This window comes from Miniopterus natalensis, chromosome X (assembly GCF_054644295.1).
Source record: "Miniopterus natalensis isolate mMinNat1 chromosome X, mMinNat1.hap1, whole genome shotgun sequence".
Taxonomy (NCBI): Eukaryota; Metazoa; Chordata; class Mammalia; order Chiroptera; family Miniopteridae; genus Miniopterus; species Miniopterus natalensis.
The window spans coordinates 46,779,601-46,801,495 of record NC_142103.1 but is presented as its reverse complement, the minus strand read 5'-3'; the positions used below and the strand labels follow the sequence as shown (position 1 = coordinate 46,801,495).

The window sequence follows — 21,895 nt, the reverse complement described above, 5'->3', positions numbered from 1 at the left end:
TGTAGTTTTTGCACATTGAGTACAATATTGGCTGTAAGTTTGTCATATATGGCCTTTATTATGTTTAGGTATGATCCCTTTATTCTGACTTTGCTGAGAGTTTTTATCAAAAATGGGTGCTGGATTTTGTCAAATGCTTTTTCCATGTCTATTGATATGATCATGTGATTTTTGTCTTTCAATTTGTTTATGTGATGTATCACATTTATTAATTTGTGAATATTGTCTGGAAGAAACTCCAAACACTAATTTGAGAGAATATATGCACCCTTATGTTCATTGCACTCTTATTTACAATAACCAAGATTTGGAAGCAACCCAAGTGTCCATCAGTAGATGAGTGGATAAAAAAACTGTGATGCATTTCCACAATTAAATATTATTTGGATATATTCATTTTGTATATTCTTTTTGTTCTCTAATTTATTTGATTCTGTTCTAATTTTTATTAACTTTCTCAATCTGTTAAAGAAAGAACGTTTACCTGAAAGCTGCAGCTACCTGAAACCTACCTGAAACTTTCAATTTAATGGTGGAAATCTAAATAGATGCTCTCCATTTAGGATAGATTGTCCACTTGCACCACTATTATTGAACATAGTATTAGAAGTTTTTAGCCAGCACGAAGTGACAAGAAATGGTAAATAAAAAGCATATACATTGGAAAATAAATTAAATAGTTCTTATCTACATATAATATAATTGGATGTGTAGAAAATCTCAAGGAATCATCACATTATCAACAACAACAGAAAAGCTCTCTTAAAACCATGAAGATTTCAACAAAGTTGGAGGATAGATAACCAATGCAGAAATTTAACCACATTTTTATGTACTGACAATGAACAAGTAGAAACTGAAATCAATAATATAAATAGGAGAAAAACTTAGATATAATCTAGAAAAACATATAAGCATATGCATTTTGAACATTAGGAAATGTTGATTAAAAAAAATTTAAAGAAGACAATTAAATGGACAGATACACTGTGTTCATGGATTGAATAACTCAGCATAGGCAATATGTTAATTCTCCTCCGATTTACCTATAGCTTTAATGCAATTCTTGTCAAAATCACAAAAAGATTTTTGTAGAAATAGACATACTTATTGTAAAACTTATATAGAACTAACAGTACAGAAGATGGTTAAAACAATTTTTGGGGGAAAAAAAAATGAATAAAGCAAGAAAAAACTCTCTTTACCTGATACTTGTTTACTATATAGCAACAGTAACCAAGACACTGTGGCATATTGTCAGAGGGATAAATACATATATTAATGTCACAGGTTACAGAATACAGAAATAGGCTCATACAAATATGCCCAACAGATCTTTGACAAAGGAGAAAAATCAATTCAATGACAAAACGGTAGCTTTTTCTACAAATGGTGCTAAAGCAATTTGGCATCCATATATAGCAAGTAAACTTCTATCTTACCCTTACACCTATATACAAATGAACTCAAAATGGATAATAGACATGTAAAATGCAAAATTATAAAACTTTTAAATAAAATGTAATAACATCTTGAGACCCAGGGCTAGGCAAAGAGTTCTTAGATTTAACATCAAAAGCATGATCCACAAAAGAAAAAACTGATAAACAAAGCTTCATCAAAAGTAGAATTATTTCCTACATGCAAGCCCAAGTGAAGAGAACAAGACAAGCTACAGAATGGGGTAAATTTTTTTTGCAAGCTGTATTATCTAAAATACATTATAAACCCTCAAATATCAATAGGAAAAAAAAAGAAACAATAAAATTTTAGAAAGACAAATTACATGAATAAACATGTCATTGAAGGGAATTATATGAATAAAAACATATTTAACATAATTAGCCACCAAGGGAAAAATCATTAAAACTAAAATGAGATATCACTATATATCTATCAGGATGGTCAAATATGAAATAGTGATAAAACCAGATGCTGACGAGGATCAAAAAAGCTATTACTCATACATTTTTGGCATAAATAAAAAATGGTACAACAACTCTGGAAAATAATTTGCCAGTGTTTTACAAAACTAAATATATGCTTACCATATAACTGAGATTTTTGCACTCACTTTTGGTCATTTACGCCAGAGAAATCAGAGTAACTTTCACACAATTACTTGTACATGAATGATCAAAGTCTGATTTGTAATAGCAAAACAAAAATGGAAACAACATAAAAGTATTTTTTTAAAACAGGTGTAAAGAATCTCTGGCATATCCATATCATAGAATGTTTCTCAGCCACAAAAAGGAATGGACTCTAGATAAATTCAACATATTTAATGGTATCAAGTAAAAAAGTCAATGACAAATTTTACATATTTTATGATTCCACAGCATTCCTGAAATGATGAAATTATAGAGATGGAGAACATATTAGTGGCTGTCATTCATTAAGGAGAAGATATGGGAGGGAGGTGATTGAAGCTATAAAGTGTAGCATATGGGGTCCTTGTGAAGAAAATGTTCTGTATCTCTAATTTATTTGAAATCTAATTTACATACCATAAAATTTAACATTTTAAAATGTACAATTCAGTAGTTCTAGCACATTCACAAAGTTATGCATCCATCATCACAGAAATTTTAGAACATTTTCATAACCAAAGGAAGAAACATCCTACAGATTAGCAGTTACTTCCTATTTGCCTCTACACACACATCTCACCAAGAACTAGACAACCACTAATCGACTTACTTTTTCTATAGATTTGCCTATTGTGGACATTTTATGCAAATGGAGTCATACAACATGTGGACTTTTGTGTCTAGCTTCTTTCACTGAACATATTTTTAAGGTTCATCCATGTTGTAGCATGTGTGGATACTCCATTACTCTTTATGGTAACTAATATTTCATTGTATGTATTTGCTATCTACCTTCAGTATGGTGGTGATCACATAAATTTACACATGGAAAAATTCCATAGGCCCAATGCCTGAAACATTAAGTGAACAATAAAACATACAACAAAAACAGAATACCAAAATGAGATGTTCAAGAGAATAAGCTCTGCTTCAAACCTCTTCATTTTATTTATCTAGCTATTCCCTTTTAAGCCTTTTTGTTCTATCCTATAAAACTATCTTGTTTTTGTTTGTTTCCTGCATCAGCCCAGGCTTTCAAAATTAAAGCTTTTAATCTCACCTCTGGGGTAAATTAAGCTCTTGGAGTCCAGGATATAAGGTTATTTTTCTCTCTTCAGAAGCTGAAAGAGAAATTATTTTTATTCCTTTAGAGTGAGCCTGCAGTTAAATTCTCCATCTCCAAACTAGTGGTATCCACCAGGATGCAGTAGATAGTAGTAAGAAATCAAGCCTGGCAGGAAAAGTTAGGAGTTGAATAATATAGTGATTGATTAATGGTGTAGTAGAGTAAACATGGCCACAAATTATTTTCATCTTTTACCAACAGATTGTGAAGTCTATTTTCCTAAACTTTGAATCACATGACTTGACCAATAGAATGAAATTGAAATAATAATATGATAATTTTGAATCTAAGCATCAGAAGAACTTGTGGCTTCAGCTTACCCTCCTGGAACACTGTCATCTTGTGAAAAAGCCCTTGGTAGCCTTCTTGAGAATGAGAATTATCACATGAAGAGAAAGGCCTAGGTCTTTCAGTCATCCCAGCCCAGGCCCCAGACATGTAAATGAGGTCATACAGGACCAAACTGACTATAGCTGACTGACCAATCAGCTGATTGCATATAAGTAATTGAGCCTGATCATCACCAAGTACAGCAAAAATGACCAGTTACAACTGTAGCTTGCCCAAATTGCCAACCTACAGAATCAAGCAAAAAATAAATGTTGCTTTAACTTGCTAAGTTTCAGGGTGGCTCGTTATGCAGTAATAGAAAAGTGAGCTATGGAAATCTACATACATATATGAATGTATTTATTCAGGTATAGCATAGTAATGTCACATATGCAATGTATGGAGATTGAGCAAATAAATCAATATTAAGCCTTGGTCTGAAAGAGTACATACAAATAATTTAGCAGGGACTAAAGGTCAGTACTTTAGCCTTTGAAGGGATTACTAAAAACACTGCAAAGCTGTCTCAGGAATTGGGGTATGAGGCAAGTTATCAAAACCAGCTTTCAGGAATGGGGAATGAAGCAGGTACCAAAATATGGGAACTGAAGAACATTATTGGACTTAAACATAGGAACTAGGCAAATACCTAGATATAAATCAGAGATAAATACCTAGATATAAATACCAAGAAAGTAAATCAGAGGCAAAATTGCTTAACTGCTATATTTTCTGGGATACTGGACTCAAACTCCTTTAGATTTAAAGAATTAATTACTATGGAGCGATTAAGAGTTGAGCTTATAGGAAAAGGGAGGTAGGGGAGAATAAAGAATCATTGTCTCAAAGACAAGAAGAGGATGGATGTTGGGCATAAGAAATGAGAAAACAAAACCATATACTGCCAGATAATTTTGAAAAGCATGTGTACAATCATCAATATGGTGAAAAGTAGTCTGTCCAAATACTATCTTCATACTTTCCTGGTACCAATGTCTGATGTCCCCAGTCACAACTGTAATGTTTGCTGTATCTGGGGAAAAGTCCAAGTGGAAGTGCACATACAACATATCAATTATTTAAAAGTTATAAATAAAAAAAATGTTAAGTGAAGTATGTTCTATTTTCCTACTTTGACAAAATAAAAATATATGTAAAACTATGCACTTGAATATGACTAAAAGTTTAGACAATATCAAAGATAACTGAATTCAATTACTGCATATTTATGAGTATTCTTTTGATGAGCTAGCAAAGTTTGATGAGTTATAACATGAAGGTACATAAAATTCACGAATCACATATTTTTCTAAAAATATATTTTTGTTTGTATCATATCATCATTATATATACCTTAAACTTACCTAACATTATATGTCAGTTGTGTCTCAATAAAGCTGGAAAAAAATTGAATTATTTATTTATTTCAACAAAAATTACTAATTTCACTGTGAAATAATTTTCTTAAGAAAATTATTTGAAGATTCAAAAATAAAATATTACTATGTTCACAGTATGTGATATATCAAAATGTAAAATGTAAATCAAGTACAAAATACATTTAAAAGATTTTCATGTTTTCAAAAATGTTTATTTTTCTAATTTTTTTCAAAAGTAACTATTAAACTAAAAGGCAAATTATAATTATAAAATGTATATTTTAAGATAAAATTATTCAATTAAAAGTAAATTTTTAATTTAATTCTAGGAATTTTAATTAAAACTTACTAAATGTTTTACAGAAGTAAATATATAGAGTTTAGCATTCGATGTCCATATATTTGCAATATAAATAATTGGTATCACACTTCACACATAATGTCTGGAGGAGACTATATATATACAAATTTATGTGAATTATTCAATACTGCAAAATTGTCCTCACTTGACATGCACACCTGTTGTAAGTATACTTTGCTGTGCAAGGATGTCTTGCATTCCTACTATCTCATAGCAGAGATTTGGTAAGGTAGTATGTCCTTTCTTTCACATAAGTGTTTTCTCTGTTTCAACCTTCCCATGCTGCACAGCAATATCTGTTTTCAAATTCAGAGGCTGCACAATACCTCCTCAGCATTTGGATGTAATGGGCTTTTGTTTGAGAATAAAAGGCAAGAAAAATAGAGAAAAGAACAGATGTTCGAAACTACAGGTTCTACTGTGCTAGTGTTGAGAGCTGGATCCTAAAAGACAGAGACATCCTTGTGTTTAATAAATTTTTATTTCGTTCTTTTGTAATATGTGAGGCTTAGGACAAGGGTCCTTATTGCCTGGGTTTTAAGGTGATACAAAAAGTTGCTTGGCATTTACTCCTCCAAGCTAAGATAATGTTAATGTATTGCAAGCATATTACTGTGGTATATAAGATTATATAAGTGGTCCAAGGACAAACTTTAAAAATTAATTATATATTTAATTTTACAGTTATGTTATATTTATGGCAAGTAATATTGTTATTTTAATTTTAAGAACAACATTAAATTTAGCCATGGAACAACATTATGTGAAATATTTTTTAAAATAGTCAATCTATAGAATAAAACATATTTTAAGATAAAATTATTCAACTGAAAGTAAATTTTATTATTTACTATTATTTATCATTTATTATTTAAAATATTAAATAATAATGCAAGTGGTATGAAATTATGACATAAATTATGAATATATATTGCAAATGATACAAATGAGAGAAACATTGGTTTAAAATATTGATATCTGAATAATAAAAACCCCTGGAAATATAAAATGGATGATACATTAAAAGTCATCATCAATCATTACAATGTTCTCTCAAACTATTTTAACAGTTACTTAGGAACATGGTGGTTAAAAGCAGAGGCTTAAGAATTAGACCTGCTTTTTCCCTACAATATTGAACAGCTTTTTGACCCTGGGAATGTTGATTAACCTTCTCAAACTTTGATTTTCTCATCTAAGAAATGGTTATAATGCATATATCATGTGAGTGAGGATTGACTGAGATAATGTAGGTAAAAGAAATTAGGTCAGAGCTGGGTGGCATATAAATGGCATTGAATAAATGAGAGTTGTCATTATTATTGTGCTTTTATGTTGTTGTCTTAAGACAGAATTTTGACTGAATGTGGAGGGTATTAAAGATAAAATTCTTGAACTCATGATGGTGAGCCATTCAAAAGGAGCAGTGAAACAGGACAAATAAACAAAGAGCATCCTCTCTTTAAGTCTCCATTAGATTCTGAGCTACTTCTCATTGTTTCTCATTTGGATCCATGTCTCTTAGAGCTATGCTCCACTAAAGGTAAACCTCTGACCAACAGTTTAACATCATTTGGGAACTTTTTAGAAATGCAGATTCTCAGGCCCCACCACAGACCTACAAAATCAGAATTTTCATTAAACAAAAATGTCAATGTAAGTTTTATGCACATTAAATGTTGAGAAACACTATCTTAGAGCACAAACTAAACTGAAGGCTTGCTCATGCTTTATAAATATCTATTACTTAAATTGCACTTTAATCCACCATTATTTACACATAGTCAACATTTTCAGAGTCATAACCAAGGGGAGCTAAAAGTGTATTTGGATTTTTTAAGTAGGCTGTTGAAGTCATGCATATCTTTCAGAGGCTCTTCCATACCCTGTAGCCTCAAAGGACATCCAGAAGCTGACCAGGCCTATTGATTAGATGTTCCTAGCATATATAATATTTCTTTAGATACTTTGTCAGCTCTATATTTTATGGGTATCGGGAGAAATGAACTGATGCAGCCTTAAAGACGCTTGTGCAATGTAAAATTCAATCTTTTAACATACACTAAAAATAGTAAAGTTTCCTGAAACAGCACATCTGCAACACTTTTACAGATGTTATTCTGAATTACCCTCTAAATGTCCCCAGAGTTCAAGTAAAATTGATTTAGAGAAAAGAATTAGTCTGAAAGATGTGAGCACATCATAGTAATTGGATCAACATGCTCCAAAAGCTTTAAGCTACTTTGCCTTCATTTCTTCACTGACATATTTCTTTTGGAATTCTTCAAACCCTACACACACAGATTGATTACAATATGTGAAGCATTTGACCATCAGATCCTTGACAGACAATGTGCTTCAGGGGAGATTTGATAAATGTTGTCAAATTACTAGCAGCTATTCTAATATAAAGAGCTAGCACAAAAAGCATATCCTACTTCGACAGGCTCATAGACTTTAAGAATAGAAACAGGAGAATTTTTGAAAATAAGTTGTGCTGTAAAATTAAGAAATGTTAGCTAATATGGTGTTAATTGTAATTAGCTTTAGATTTGCAATTCCAGCCAGTATCCAAGGGGCTGTGTATTTTCTCTTGGGCATTTAATGCATAATTGAGATTTGCTGCCTTGTAATATCTCTAGCCTGGATAAACTAAAGATGAACAAATCGTGAATGTCCTTTGTGAAATGAGGATAATGATCCCAACTTTGCCTCCTCCTCAAGGTCATCTGTGAAATGAACATACATGAGAGCACTTTGTAAACTGTAAAGCATTATAGAAAGGCAAGGACAAATAATAATAATAAATATAATGATATTTATTTTATGTATATTTATATACATTCATTTATATTTAATTGATTACTTATTATTACTGTTATGATCAGAAGCACTACAAAAAGAGAAAAAATGATACACATCAAACTTCAGCCCTTTTCCTTTTGTCCTATCTCTATTCTTCCCTATTGGCCTCTATCCTCAGGTTCTAAGCCCCCAGGTTTCACATATTTGCCTCAATAAAAGTTCTCACCATCTACCTCAGTTCCTATCCTGCAGGAGCCCATTTCTCAGGCCATGGGAACCCGTATCAATGAGCTAACACTAGAGGAATCCCCACTTCCTCTGCTTAGTTGGTAGATTGAAGAGGTCAGCAAGGAGTAATGGTTTTCTCACTACCAGGACTGAAGTGGGAGATTATTTTTAAAATATTTCTTAAGTGCCTATTAAACTGTAGATATCATAATAAGATTAAAATGGACAAAACTAATGCTGCCATTGAGATTACAGGATATCATAGGTGACAGAAACTATATCTATAAAACATACAAAGTATAATGAACATAATTAAAGTAGTTTAGGGTGCTATGAGAACATATGGTGGGGATGGAGGTACTTGAGGATAACTAGATGTTAGGAAAACTTTAAATAATCAAACTCTATTTACCTAAAACCTGAAGAATGAATAGAAATTAATAACTGCATCAGTGTTCCAGAGAGAAAACAGCTTGTTTGAATCCCTGGAGGCCAGAGAGAGAAAGCTTGCTTTAAGAAATGTAAAAAGGATAAAAATTTGCAGGACCAAAAAATGCTGAGGAGAGAGTTGTATGACAACAGAATAGAGAGACAGCCAAGGACCAAATCAGAAAAATGTAATCCATGTGAATGATATTAAGTTAAATTCTAACTGCTGTAGGAAACTATTACAGGATTTTAGGTACGGAATGGCATGACTTGATTTACACTTTTTAAAGATGCCTCTCAATGGAAAGAAGAATGAATTATAGATGAATATGACTAGATTAGAAAAGCCAAAAGGTCGTTGACATAATTCACATGAAAGATGATGGTACCTTTGAGACTTGGCTATGGGAATAAAAAAAATACACAAATATTAGAGATATTGTCCACTGTTTTGGGGCTGGAGTGTATCCTTCCAAATTTTTTTCTATGAATTTACTTTTAGGTATGTAACTGCAAAAAAATATGGTATTTTTGTAGCTTTTTTACATAAATTATATACCACTTTATATATCATCCATGAAAAAAGAAATAACAGGTATTTTAGATTGCATTTGCTCTTCTAAGCGTCTAGATTAATTTGAGGGAAATATATTTATAATACTCTATCATCTTATCTATAAATAGGGTAGTATATTCTCTTATTAACGTCTTCCTTTATGTTCTTCATATGTTTTTGCATATTTCTTCTTAGGTTTATTTTTAAATACTTTATAGACCTTATTGTTTTTTATGGTGGTAACAGTGGCAGTTTATTTTTTCAGCTTTATTGCTATTATGAATAGGACATTTATCATTATTTTTTTTAATTACTCCTTGCTGGAGTATAGCTAGATTATTGATTAGGTGTATGTTCATCTTTTATCTAGTCTCATAGCCAAATGCTACAACTCACTCTTTTTAAAATGATTCTTTTATTCTAGCTAATCAAATCATCTTCAGAAAGGTGTTCACTCTCTTTTTTCTAATCTTTAAATTTTTCATTTAACTTATAATTTTATTGGCATTGGCAAGACCTCACTGTGCTGACACCTGAGTACTTTACTTAATTTTATCATGTCTTAGTATATAATCAGAAGAAACCCATACCCTTGTCCTTCTTTGGAAGTATTAGGACTACACTAGGCTGTTATATATAGTTTTGAAAATCAAGTTACATTAAAATCCTTATTAGAACACATATTTACTGCAGAGTAATATTCCATTCTGTAAATATACCACAGCTTCCAGAGGCTAGTGGGTTGAGAGGCTGGATGAAAGAAGGTGAGGGGATTAAGTAAAAAAAAGCTTATATAAATATATATAAAACTTTATATATATGATATCCCCAATAAATGTACACACACTTTAAGAGCTGATAGTTGTAGATCTTATTACATTTTGAAAATGAAATGTATTCTGCCTTCATAATTATTCAAAGTGTGTATACATTTTTTTGGTCCACCCCATATATATAACACATAGACACAGACAACAATATGGTGTCAGACGGGGAAAGGAGGGTGGGGATAGGTGGAGTTGGGCAAAGGTAGAGAAAATGTTCACAGAAAGATAGCATTGCTTGGGGGGATGGGAGCACATGCAGAATGCAGATGATGTTTTAAGTTGTACACTTGAAACTTGTATGGTTTTGTGAACCAATGTCAACCCAATAAAGTCAATAACAAAAGAATATATATTTAGATCACATTGAATTTGTAAAATATTTTAAGAAACAATTAACATCATTTTGATGTTGTATCTCCCATGAGCATAGGGTATCTTTATTTTGATTTAGATGTTATTTAATAACTTTAATAACTTTCAATAACTTTTAAATTTTCCCACTAAATTTCTACATGACTTTTGCTGTCTATTTAGAGTATTTCATTTTACTTTTTATTGATTTCAGAGAGAGGAAGGGAGAGGGAGAGAGAGAGAGAAACATCAGTGATTAGAGAGAATCACTTATTGCCTCCTGCAATCCCCTTACTGGGAATCGAGCCTGTAGCCTGGGCATATGCCCTGACTGGGAACCAAACCATGACCTCCAGGTTCATGGGTCGACATTCAACCTCCGAGTGACACTGGTGGGGCTAATTTGTTTTGTTTTATTTGGGCTATTACAAATGACTCTTTTATTTAAATTTTATTCTCAAAATGGTTGTTATTGTAAAAAAATGTAATACATTTCTGCACATTGACGTTACATCCAGAAAACTTTCAAACTACCTTAATTCTAATAACATTTTTTACAATTTTTCTCTCATAGTTTCAATATTTTCATCTCTTAATACTGCATTAGGTGGAATTTTCTTTTTTTGCTCAATTTTAAGCTGGATCCAGTCTCTTATTCTTTTATTTTTTATTATTCAGATTGATAAATGTTATTTTCTATATTAACCATAGGATTTATTTTTAATTGTAATCACATATATAGCCTATATACCATAGCCTTTACTTTTTGTGGTCCTCACTTCATTTTGCAATATTATTTTTAAATATTTATTTTCAATAAGTTAATATTTAATGTACTTTCTCAGTTTCTTTTACTCAACTAATTTTGTTGCCTCTGGTTTTGAGGAAACTAATAATCAACTTCCCTCATATTTTGAGTTTGTTGACTGTTTGGGAATTACTTTTTGTCAAATATCTAATGATTCTTAATAGTGCAGTGTTACTTATAGCTGTCATTCATGCTTTATCTATTTTTGTTTTCTGTTTGTGGCTTTAATTAATCTTTAGTACCGTACAGTTTGTTGTTTTCTTAAACTTTCATTATATTTACTTTACCAATCTCCAAATTCAATCATAACACACTGATTTATTATTCCCACTATTGGACAGTATTTCTAAATTTATATATAACTATGCTATTTGGATTTGGTTCCTCTAGAAAATAGTGTCCTCTGTTTTCAGCTGGGCTTTCATTACTGTTTGCCAAGTTATTCTTTTGCTCTCATGTTACTTTTCTTTTGAATGCCCCACAATAACATTCCATCAAATTTCCATTCTTTCGAAGCCCTTACAATTATCTCTGTTCCTGAACACTCAGTAGATTATCTAACTTCTCACTTTATTAAAGAGATAAAAGCTATGCCAATCATTCAAATGAGTTCTTAGAAATTCTAGTCTTTTATACCTCTGAGTTTCTTGTATCTTCTGTCACATTGACTACATGTCTTTTTTTTCTGCTCTTACAATTTTTTCTCTCATATTTTCTTCTCTCTTATATTTTCAACATGGGTTTTATCAGGTAAAACATGCATACTCTGACCTTATTTTAAAATTTACTATTTCTTGAATAGAGAAATAAACATTTTTTAAAAATCAGAGATGTATAAAGAGAAAACAATAAACAATTATAAGCCAGCCACCCAAATATAATTGGGAACTCATTGTATACCCAAATGTGAATCTTGTTTTTACATTTAACCTTATATATTTTTCTCTATCATTATATATTTCTTGTGCCGTTAGTTATTTTAACAACTTCATAAAGCTTCATGCTTTGAATGCACCATTATTAATATATGGGTAAACTGACTGAGCATTAGTGGAGACTAAATATTTGAAGCTGGTACTGCTTTCTTCCTAGTAACTGTTATCAATCAACTGTTTTTAAATAGTGTCAGTGATTGACATTCAGGTATATATGGACTTTTCCAATACACAAACAACTCCCACCCCTCAAAAAAGAAAGTAATAGAAAGTGACAACCAGTCTCTGAAAAATAATTTACTCAAAAGGAAGAAAGAGATGGCAAAATGATCTGGACTCACAAGAGTACCTATAAATTATAGGAAAGTAGTTATTCCAAATACGGCATACTAGTTATATTATAATATAGCTATGATGTGAAAGTAGGGTGTGAATACTTTCATGGATGGGAAAGAAAGCTTATATTGAATTTAGTAGAGAAAGGTTGTGTATGTATAATTCTTAAAGTACCACAGCATTTCAAGTATCAGGATAGCTTTGCTAAAACATTCTTTTAAGCATATCTAACTTAGGAGGAAAGAGTAATTCATTTTCACTTTTCAGTGGCACTTTGGACACTTGTTCTGAACAGAATAATGGTGATAGTAATGGGCGAACATACTGAGGTATAAGCAAAGAAGTAAGAGTGTCAGTACCTCAGTGGCTCAAGTAAATTAGTAAGCTGTGGTTCTAAGAACAGGAACAACACTATTGAAAGAAAGCCTAAACTATGGCGTGCACCTTAAACAATGAGGTAACAGTACTTGTGGCTCCTGGGAGGATGAAATAACTTGAAGGCAGATTACAGAACAATATGAGCAGAGAGGACTGATTAATAACTGCATCATTACACTGTTGGTAAGTAAGTAAGACAAGAGGAAGGAGAATACCTGAAAATTAGATGAGCAGTAGGAAGCTACTTACAATTCCATGGGTAAGGGTTATTAAAAAATTAAAGATAAGTGTACATGTTTTGTTAGGCATTTCTTATGTACTACCTCAGATTCTCTCAGGCTCACCTTCCTCATGGACTTCTGAAAACTATTTAATCCCAGGTACTACAGTGACTTGATCTGCATGTCCTTCCACCAACTTCTTGCTGGCCAAATCTGACAATATATTTGATGTCACTGTCTCTCACTTCCTATCTTGGGTCTGGTCTACCAAACAAGCTATTTAAATTCTAAAGCACAAACAAGAAGTGCAGGTGAGTAAGTCCCTGGGGGGAAAATTTATAATAATGAGAAGTGGAAGCCAACAGATCAATAATTATCCTATTCTTTCTATGCAGTAACTCCCTTGACCTACAGTAGTTCATAAAGAACCAGTGTAGATAATTCCCTGAGATACATCAGTGAGTAAAGGAATGTAGGCACTATTCACACATATTGGTTCTTTCTCCTTTTCATATTTTAATTCTCTTTTCCTTCACATTTGCTTAAATAATATTATCATGCCTAGCTAAGATGTAAGACATAGCCTCAGGCTCTGCCTTCTGGAGGACTTAAGTAAAACATAAATTACGTCATTTATAACCAAAAGTTGTTGTTCACTGCTAAAGTAATTTAATTGCATTTATTTTATCATTCCCCAATTTTTTTTATTTAAAGAGTTTCTTTATTGATTTTTAGAGAGAGGGGAAGGGAGAAGAACAGAAAGAAATACCCATGTAAGAGTGAAACATAGATCAGCTGCCAACTGCACACTGCCTACTAGGATCAAGCTAACAACCTGGGCATGTGCTCTTACTGAGAATAGAACCAGCAACCTTTCAGTGCATGGGACGATGCCCAACCAACTGAGCCACAGAAGCAGGGCATTTCCTCCACCATTTAAAAAAAAATAAGGATGCTCCTAAAATTTTGCTGTTATTGATAAACTTTTTAAAAAGAATTTAGCATTTTAATGGGTCTATTCCAGTGGTTTTCAACCTTGGCTATACATTTTTTTTTTTTTTTTGGCTGTACATTTTTTAAATTGAATTTATTGAGATGACACTGGTTAACAAAATCATGTAGGTTTCAGGTGCACAATTCCACTACACATCATCAGTATACTGTACTGTGTGTTCACCACCCCAAGTCGAGTCTCCATCTATCACTCTTTATCTCCCATACCTTCATCCACCTCTCCTCTTCTCTCTCCCCATGACAGTCACCACACCATTTTCCATGTCCATGAGTTTTTTCTCTTTTCTTCTTTTTTGCTCTTTTTATCGTTAGCTCTTTATTCTGGTTTACAAAGATTTTTTATGGTAAATTCTTACGATATTTATTGAATGAATATTGGCAGACTTTTTAGCCTCACCAACTCCTTTCCAAATTGATTTCCAGAAAGAGTGAGCCAATTTACATTCCAGAAAAATACAAATATTTAATAAATTACTTATGCTCAGATGGATTTGAGATAAGAATGAGATCACCATAACTATTCTTCTGGATATTTTTTAAAAGGATATGAATGCAGTAGGCATTGTGATATTTCAGTGATATTTAAAGACCTTATACCCTCAGCCACTGGGAGTTATGCTGTCAAACTGCATTCAGTTGTCACCCTTTTACAAGAATTGGCTTAGCTGAAGAGAGTCATGTAACCCAAGTTCATTCTCACTTTTATTTTTTTAAATTTATCTTTATTGTTGAAAGTATTACAGATGTCCCCTTTACCTCTCCCATTGACCCTCCCACCCTACATCCCCCCACTCCCAGGCCATCCCTATACTATTGTCTGTGTCCATCAGTTATACATTTATGCATATAAGTTCTTTGATTAATCTTTCCTCACCCACTCCCCCACCCCCGCCTTCCTTATGGCAGTCCTTAATAAATGTCCAGAAATGTGGATGTATGAACACTTAGTCCCCTGGTCCCAACTTGAAACAATTCTAAAAGAATATATCAGTTTACAGATTTGCCTGATGTGGCAAGTGTCTTCTCTGAGACTCCAATTTCTCCTAACTTTATACTCTGTTCAGTCAAGCATTCATTTCTCTTCCATAGGTTTTGATTGGCAAGAACTCTCCCTATTAAATTTCCTGCACAATAATATCTGTTTCATATCTAATATCTTCTTTTTGGAAATCCTAACCTTTGACAATGTTACCGAGAAAAATAATGGGGAACAGACATTAAGAATGAAATTTTGTATTTGGAACACTGGACATTTGACTGACAATGAGGATTCCCTTATTGATGTAAATGAAACAAATATAGAACATAGCTAAAAGTACCAATGAAACTAATAAGTTTTTTCCCAGTGAGGAAACTTCTGCTTATTGAAAAGCTGGAGTAGCAGGCAAGTCGTTGACCTACCTGCCAGAAACAAAAATAAAAGAGACAACGTATATGAAGGAACAATTTTCAAAACACTGAAATCAGGCAGCAAATGAAAGCAACTCCTTAAGAGATGGAAAACAAACTTGGTCAGTATTGTCACTGCCATGGATTACTGCCATGAGAGAATTAGAATACAGATATAATTCAATGAAAAGAAGAGAAAAAACTAACATTTTAAAAGAAATAAGAAACCTTATGATATCTACCAAATTTAATCAGAAAGAAAAATATAAGAATAATTGGTGTATCAGGAGAATTAAAGGAGAAAAGGGCAGAGAATTTATTTAAATAAATATTAGCTGATAACTTTCCAAACCTGTGAAAGTCCTTAGAAATAAATCCACAATACAATTAGAACCTCTTTCTATCTCAAGCAAAAAGACCTTCTCCAATTCATATTGGAAGAAAACTGTGAAGTCAATGATAGTTTTTTTTATAGTGGTTGATTTCTAGTTTTATGCCATTGTGATCCAAGATGCTTGATATGATTTCAATCTTCTTGAACTTGTAGAGACTTATTTTTTGACCTAACATGTGGTCTATCTTTGAGAATGTTCCAGGTGCACTTGAGAGAAATGTATCTTCTGTTGCTTTGGGAAGAAATGTTCTATATATGTCAATTAAATTCATTAGCTTTAGTGTGTGATTTAAGGACTTTGTTCTCTTGTTTATTTTTTGTCTGGATGATCTATCTAATGATGACAGTGGGTATTAAAGTTTCCTACTATGATTATGTTGCTGTTGATCTCACCCTTAAAGTCCACGAATTTTTAAAAAATATACTTAGGTGCTCCTATGTTGGGCTCACATATGTTTATAAGGGTTATATCCTCCAGTTGGATGGATCCTTTTAGTATTATATAGTGACCTTATTTGTCACTCATTATGGGATTTATTTTGAAGTCTATTTTGTCAGAAACAAGTATTGCTACCCCAGTTTTTTTTCCCCTTCCCACTTGCATGGAATTTTTTTTCCCCATCCTTTCACTTTCAGCCTGAGTGAATCTTTTGTTCTGAGTTGGGTCACTTGTTTACAGCAAAAATATGGGTCATGTTTTGTAATCCATTCAGCTACCCGATGTCTTTTGATTGGAGCATTTAATCCATTTACATTTAAGGTTATTATTGATATGGACTTGTTTAACACCATTTTCCCCCTTTATGTTTATGTGCCTAACTCTATATTTCTGTATGCTGGGAGATTTTTATTTTTTCCTCATATCCAAAAGATAACTTTGCTGGATATATTATTCATGGCTGGCAATTTCTTTCTTTCAACAGTCTAAATATTTGATTCTACACTCTCCTAGCTTGTAGTTTCTGCTGAGAAGTTTGATGATAATCAAATGGAATTTCCTTTATAGGATAGTTTTCTTTTTCCTGGATGCCTTGAGAGTTGTTTCTTTGTCATTAATTTTTCACAGTTTTCATATAATGTGCCTTGGAGAAGTTCTTTTTTGGTTGAGATAATTAGAAGTTTTGTTTGCTTTTAGGATTTGAGGTTCTAACTCTGTACATAAGCTTGGGAACTCTCATCAACTTTTTGTTTGAATAGGTTCCTTATTCCCTTATCCCTCTCTTCTTTTGGTATGCCTATTATTTTTGTGTTGCTCTTTCTGATGGATTCAGTTCTCATAGACCTCTTCTTTTTTTCCTACTCTCACATCTCTCTCTGCTTCCTTCTGCATCATTTCTAGATTTCTGTCTTTAATATCACTAATTCTTTCTTCCATCTAGTCAGCTTTATTTCCTAAGCCTGCTAGTTCATTCATTTTTATTTTTATTGAATTTCTTGGGGGTGACACTGTTTACCAAAATTATACAGGTTTCAGGTGCACAATTCTACAACACATTGTTTGTACTTATCTTTTTTATTGAATTTTTCATCTCCAGAATTTATATTTGGTTCTTTTTAAAAAATGTTTTTATTGACTTTTTTAGAGAGAGAGGAAGGGAGAGGGAGAGGGAGAGAAAGAAACATTGATGTGAGAGAGAAACATTGATCAGTTGCCCCCCATACACACCTTGATTGGGACTGAAACTGCAACCTGAGCATGTTCCTGACCAGGAATCAAACTGGTGACCTTTCAAGGCATGGGATGATGCTCAACAAACTGAGCCAAATTGGCCACATTGGCCAGGGCTATATGGTTCTCCTTAAAAGTTTTGACATCTTTGGTAAAGTACTCATTTTGTTCATTGATTTTATTTATGAGTTCGTTAAACTGCTTATCTGTGTTAATTTGTGTCATTGATATATTTAAAAACTGCAATAACAAATTTTATGTCATTTAAATCACATGTTTTCATGACTGTAAGTTTATTTTCTGCATATTTTAAATTTTCTTTCTGAGCTACCTTTTTACCTTGGTTAATCATGGTATAGTATGGATTGCTTCTCTGTCTAGGCATTTAAGAGTGGCATTTCTCAAGCAGGTTGAGAAGTCTTTCTTTTGTTTTCCAGTAAGTGGCAACATAGCACAAGTTTTTCTGTTTGTTTTGCATTGCTCTGGCTCCTCAAATCTTTGTGGGGCACTGAAAAATGTCCTGTATTCACTGGGGAAGTGGACAATCTTTTCTGTGATCAGATTATGTCCATCTGACAGCATGCAACTTGCAAGGGAATATTGTGAACAATGGGGTTATAAGTCTGCAAAATCCCAGTGCTGTCCTCAGCAACCAGACACTGCTAGCAGGACAGCCACAACGGGTGGAGTGGGGTGAGCTGGAGATGCTTGCTGGTAACTTTGTGGCTTTGTTCTACCAGTAATGGCAATTGCCAGACCTCAGTGTTCTAATATCTGTATCTCCACCAGGCACTGTAATTAGCTGGAACATGCATCTGCTACACAGGGGGAAAATAATTCTGTGGCTCTTGTTCTCAGTGTTGCAGAAAATGTGCCCTACAACTCAACACTTACTGCTACAGCTTCTTTGAGGTATGGCTGGTAGCTCTGGGAGGGTAAGAGGATGTGGGTTCTGGGAAAGTGTATGCATGTGCTGCTGTCAGTGAATGTGATAGGTTATTTTGTGGTAATATGAGAAAAGAATTCCAAATGCACAGGTGTGGAGAAGTTTAAAAGTGACAGTAATATTTTATTATGAATTAAGGGGAATTAATACTCCCTCAGAGATGTAGAGGATGGGTAGGCACAAAAACACTGCCCTGAGGTTACTGTTAATCTTCCATATATCTTCTTGGTTCAGGTAAAGGACAAAGACACATTCAAATCTTCCAACCCAAATTCTTAACTTTTCCCTGGCTTGGATTGGGCCTTCCTCCCATTTAATTCTGCTGAGGTTTCACGTCCTCTATTCAACCAGATTACCTTTCAGATTGCTCCAAGGCTAAGCCTTGGCCCTCTGTTTTCACACCCTGACTTCCATTGCGCATGTCCAAAAGTTTCATTACATCATGAAGTTCTTATTGTGCATGTGCCCAGCAGAGGAATTTCCTCCCCTCCTTCTGGTACCAGGTTTTCACAACTCCTAGAGAGATTACCTGTCCCATTCCCAGGATTAAATCTCTGGGCAGCAGTTCCCTGGTGTGTCTGAATTAGTCTGTTTAACAGTAAAATAGATGTAATTCTGCTCTGCTACCTGTTTCCGCTTCCCAGTTTATTCAGATTACTTAGTTTCCTTTTACTTTTTTCTTTATATTAATAACGCTATCTTCCTTATATCGATAACTAGCTATCTGCACTGACACAGCCAAGCTCCCTGACTTTGATTTTCTGTCTGGCAATGGCAACTGCCTGATAATTGTGGATGCACCTTTGTGCTCCATCTCTGCCCAGGTCACTGAGTTCAGCCACAGCATATACTTACCAGTCCCACAGAAATACACACTCTAACTCTGCTTTTTCTGGCTGGAAGGAGTGTCAGTGCCAACTTGATTTCTCTCCTCTAGAGCTCCAGACTGCTTTTGCAGCTCCTGTATCCATTGTTCTTTGTTCAGTCCTCTCCTCCCTGACTCCCTCCTACTTGTTTCAATTCATGAATCTCTCAGACATGTTTCTGTGTTGAACAGGGAATCCTTTGTTGAGTTATAGCTATTCAAATAGTTGTAATTTCAAAGGGAGAGACCAAGGGGACCTCTCATAATGCCATTTCTCTGACAAGAAAGTAAATCTTAGTTGTTCTTATAAAAAAGTTAACTGTGAGATGATGGATATGTTAACTTGATTTTAGACATTATTTTGTAATGTATACATATATCAAAACTCCCTCAGATATATACATTAGATTTTCAATTGTGACTCAATAAGGCTTGAAAAGAAAGCAAAACAAAAACTAAAAAATCCCTTTTTATAGTGACACCATTTATATTGAATTAGTACCACTCTCATGGCCTCATTTTTATTTGATCACCACTATATCATCTACCTCTACATAAGGTCAAATATTGAAGTATTATAGGTCACTATTCAACCCATAACAGTGTGTGTTTGTATTTATATATCCTACCTGGAAATGTTTATTAATCTACATGGTGATATTTTGTTTAAACCCAGAAAATAAAAGAAATACAAATAACTTATTGAAGTTCTCAAAGTGGAATTTTTAGAGAATAAAGTACTCTAATATTGTTTATTATTAATTTGTTCCCCAAATCAAGTTTGATGTTTGATTTGTATACTTGACTACTTGAGCTGACAGATTATTTTATAATTTTGACAATTTTTTTGACATATGGAGAAGCTTTTTCAAGATAAGGAGATAAAAATTTATAGAAGGAGAAAGGAAATTTGAAAATGGTAGAACATTAATTGTCCTTGAATAAAGCTTTGGGAAGGCACATTAGTAACAATAAGTCAAATTATATTAAAACATTACTATCATGCTCGCTTCGGCAGCACATATACAAAAATTGGAATGATACAGAGAAGATTAGCATGGCCCCTGCACAAGGATGACAATCAAATTCATTAAGTGTTCTATATTTTTTCTCACTTCGCTCGCCCAATTTTACTTTCACTGGGATGTTTTCATTGTGATTGTCAAGACATTTTGTAAGATACTGCTTGTTTCCTGGCAGTTTGGATGTGCACTGTCTTGCCTTGCCAGCACCCTTAGAACAACTTGCATGACGTGGTTGGGGCTGAGACACACAGCCAACATGAAAGGAGAGTCCTCCTAAGAACGGGTAAACAATAATCTAGACCCAATCACAACAGGAGACCTAAAGAATTCACAAAAAGGACGCAAACAAAAGAAACACTCCTAGAGCAAATAGCCCAGAAGTATAAGAAAAACTCACCTCTGGTATCCATATGACATACACTACAAAATTACACCCCACAAAACTAGGAGACAGCAAATATATCTAATATATAGATACAAACACTAAGATTCACCAAAATGGGGGCGACAAAGAAACACCACCAAACTAAAGAAAGGGAGAATCACCAGAAAAAGATCTTGATGAGATAGAGTTAAGTAAGCTAGCAGAAATAGAGTTCAGAGTAATGGTTATAAAGATGCTCAAGGAAATTAATGAGAACAACAAGACACATAAAGGAAAGGTTGAGGAACTTAGGGAAAACATGAAAAAAGAGCTAAATATCACAAATAAAAATCAGGCAGAAATGAAGAATACTATATCTGAAATAAAAAATACTCTGGAAGGTATTAAAAGCAGGCTCAGTGAAGCAGAGGATAGAATAAGTGAAATACAATATAAGGTAGAAAAAAAAATCAGTGGAGCAAAAAGAAAAAAGACTTAAAAAATATGAGGACAGTCTAAGGAAGCTTTGGGACAACATAAAGAGAACAACATCCTCCTCATACGGGTGCCAGAGGGGGAGGAAAGAGAGCAAGGGATAGAGAACTTGGAGGAGGCAACAATGACAGAAAACTTCTTTAAGCTGGTGAGGAAGAAAGCCAGACAAGTTCAGGAAGCACAGAGGGTTCCAAGCAAGAGGAACCGAAAGAGATCCACTCCAAGACACATGAGAATTAAAATGGAAAATATCATGGACAAAGAGAGAATATTAAGGGCTGCAAGAGAGAGACAAGCAGTGACCTACAAGGAAACCCCCATAAGGCTGATAGCTGATTTCTCAGCAGAAACTCTTCAGGCAAGAAGGGAGTGGCATGAAGTTCTCAAAGTAATGAAAATCAAGAACTTGTAACCAAGATTGCTTTATCCAGCAAGGCTATCATTTAAAATTGAAGGTGTAATAAAGAGCTTCCCAGACACAAAAAAAAGGCTAAAGGAGTTCAGTACCACCAAACCAGCATTGCAAGAAATGCTAAAAGGTCTGCTCTAAGAAAAAGAAGAAATATTGAGA

The 21,895-nt window shown here is 33.5% G+C and overlaps 1 non-coding gene across 1 annotated transcript; it reads left to right on the top strand.

The window, feature by feature from the left end:
- Positions 1–20,442: 20,442 nt before the first annotated feature.
- On the top strand, positions 20,443–20,549 carry LOC148090473 (U6 spliceosomal RNA). The gene has a single exon (XR_015713792.1). It is a non-coding gene; the product is annotated as a U6 spliceosomal RNA (small nuclear RNA).
- The last annotated feature ends 1,346 nt before the right edge of the window (positions 20,550–21,895 follow it).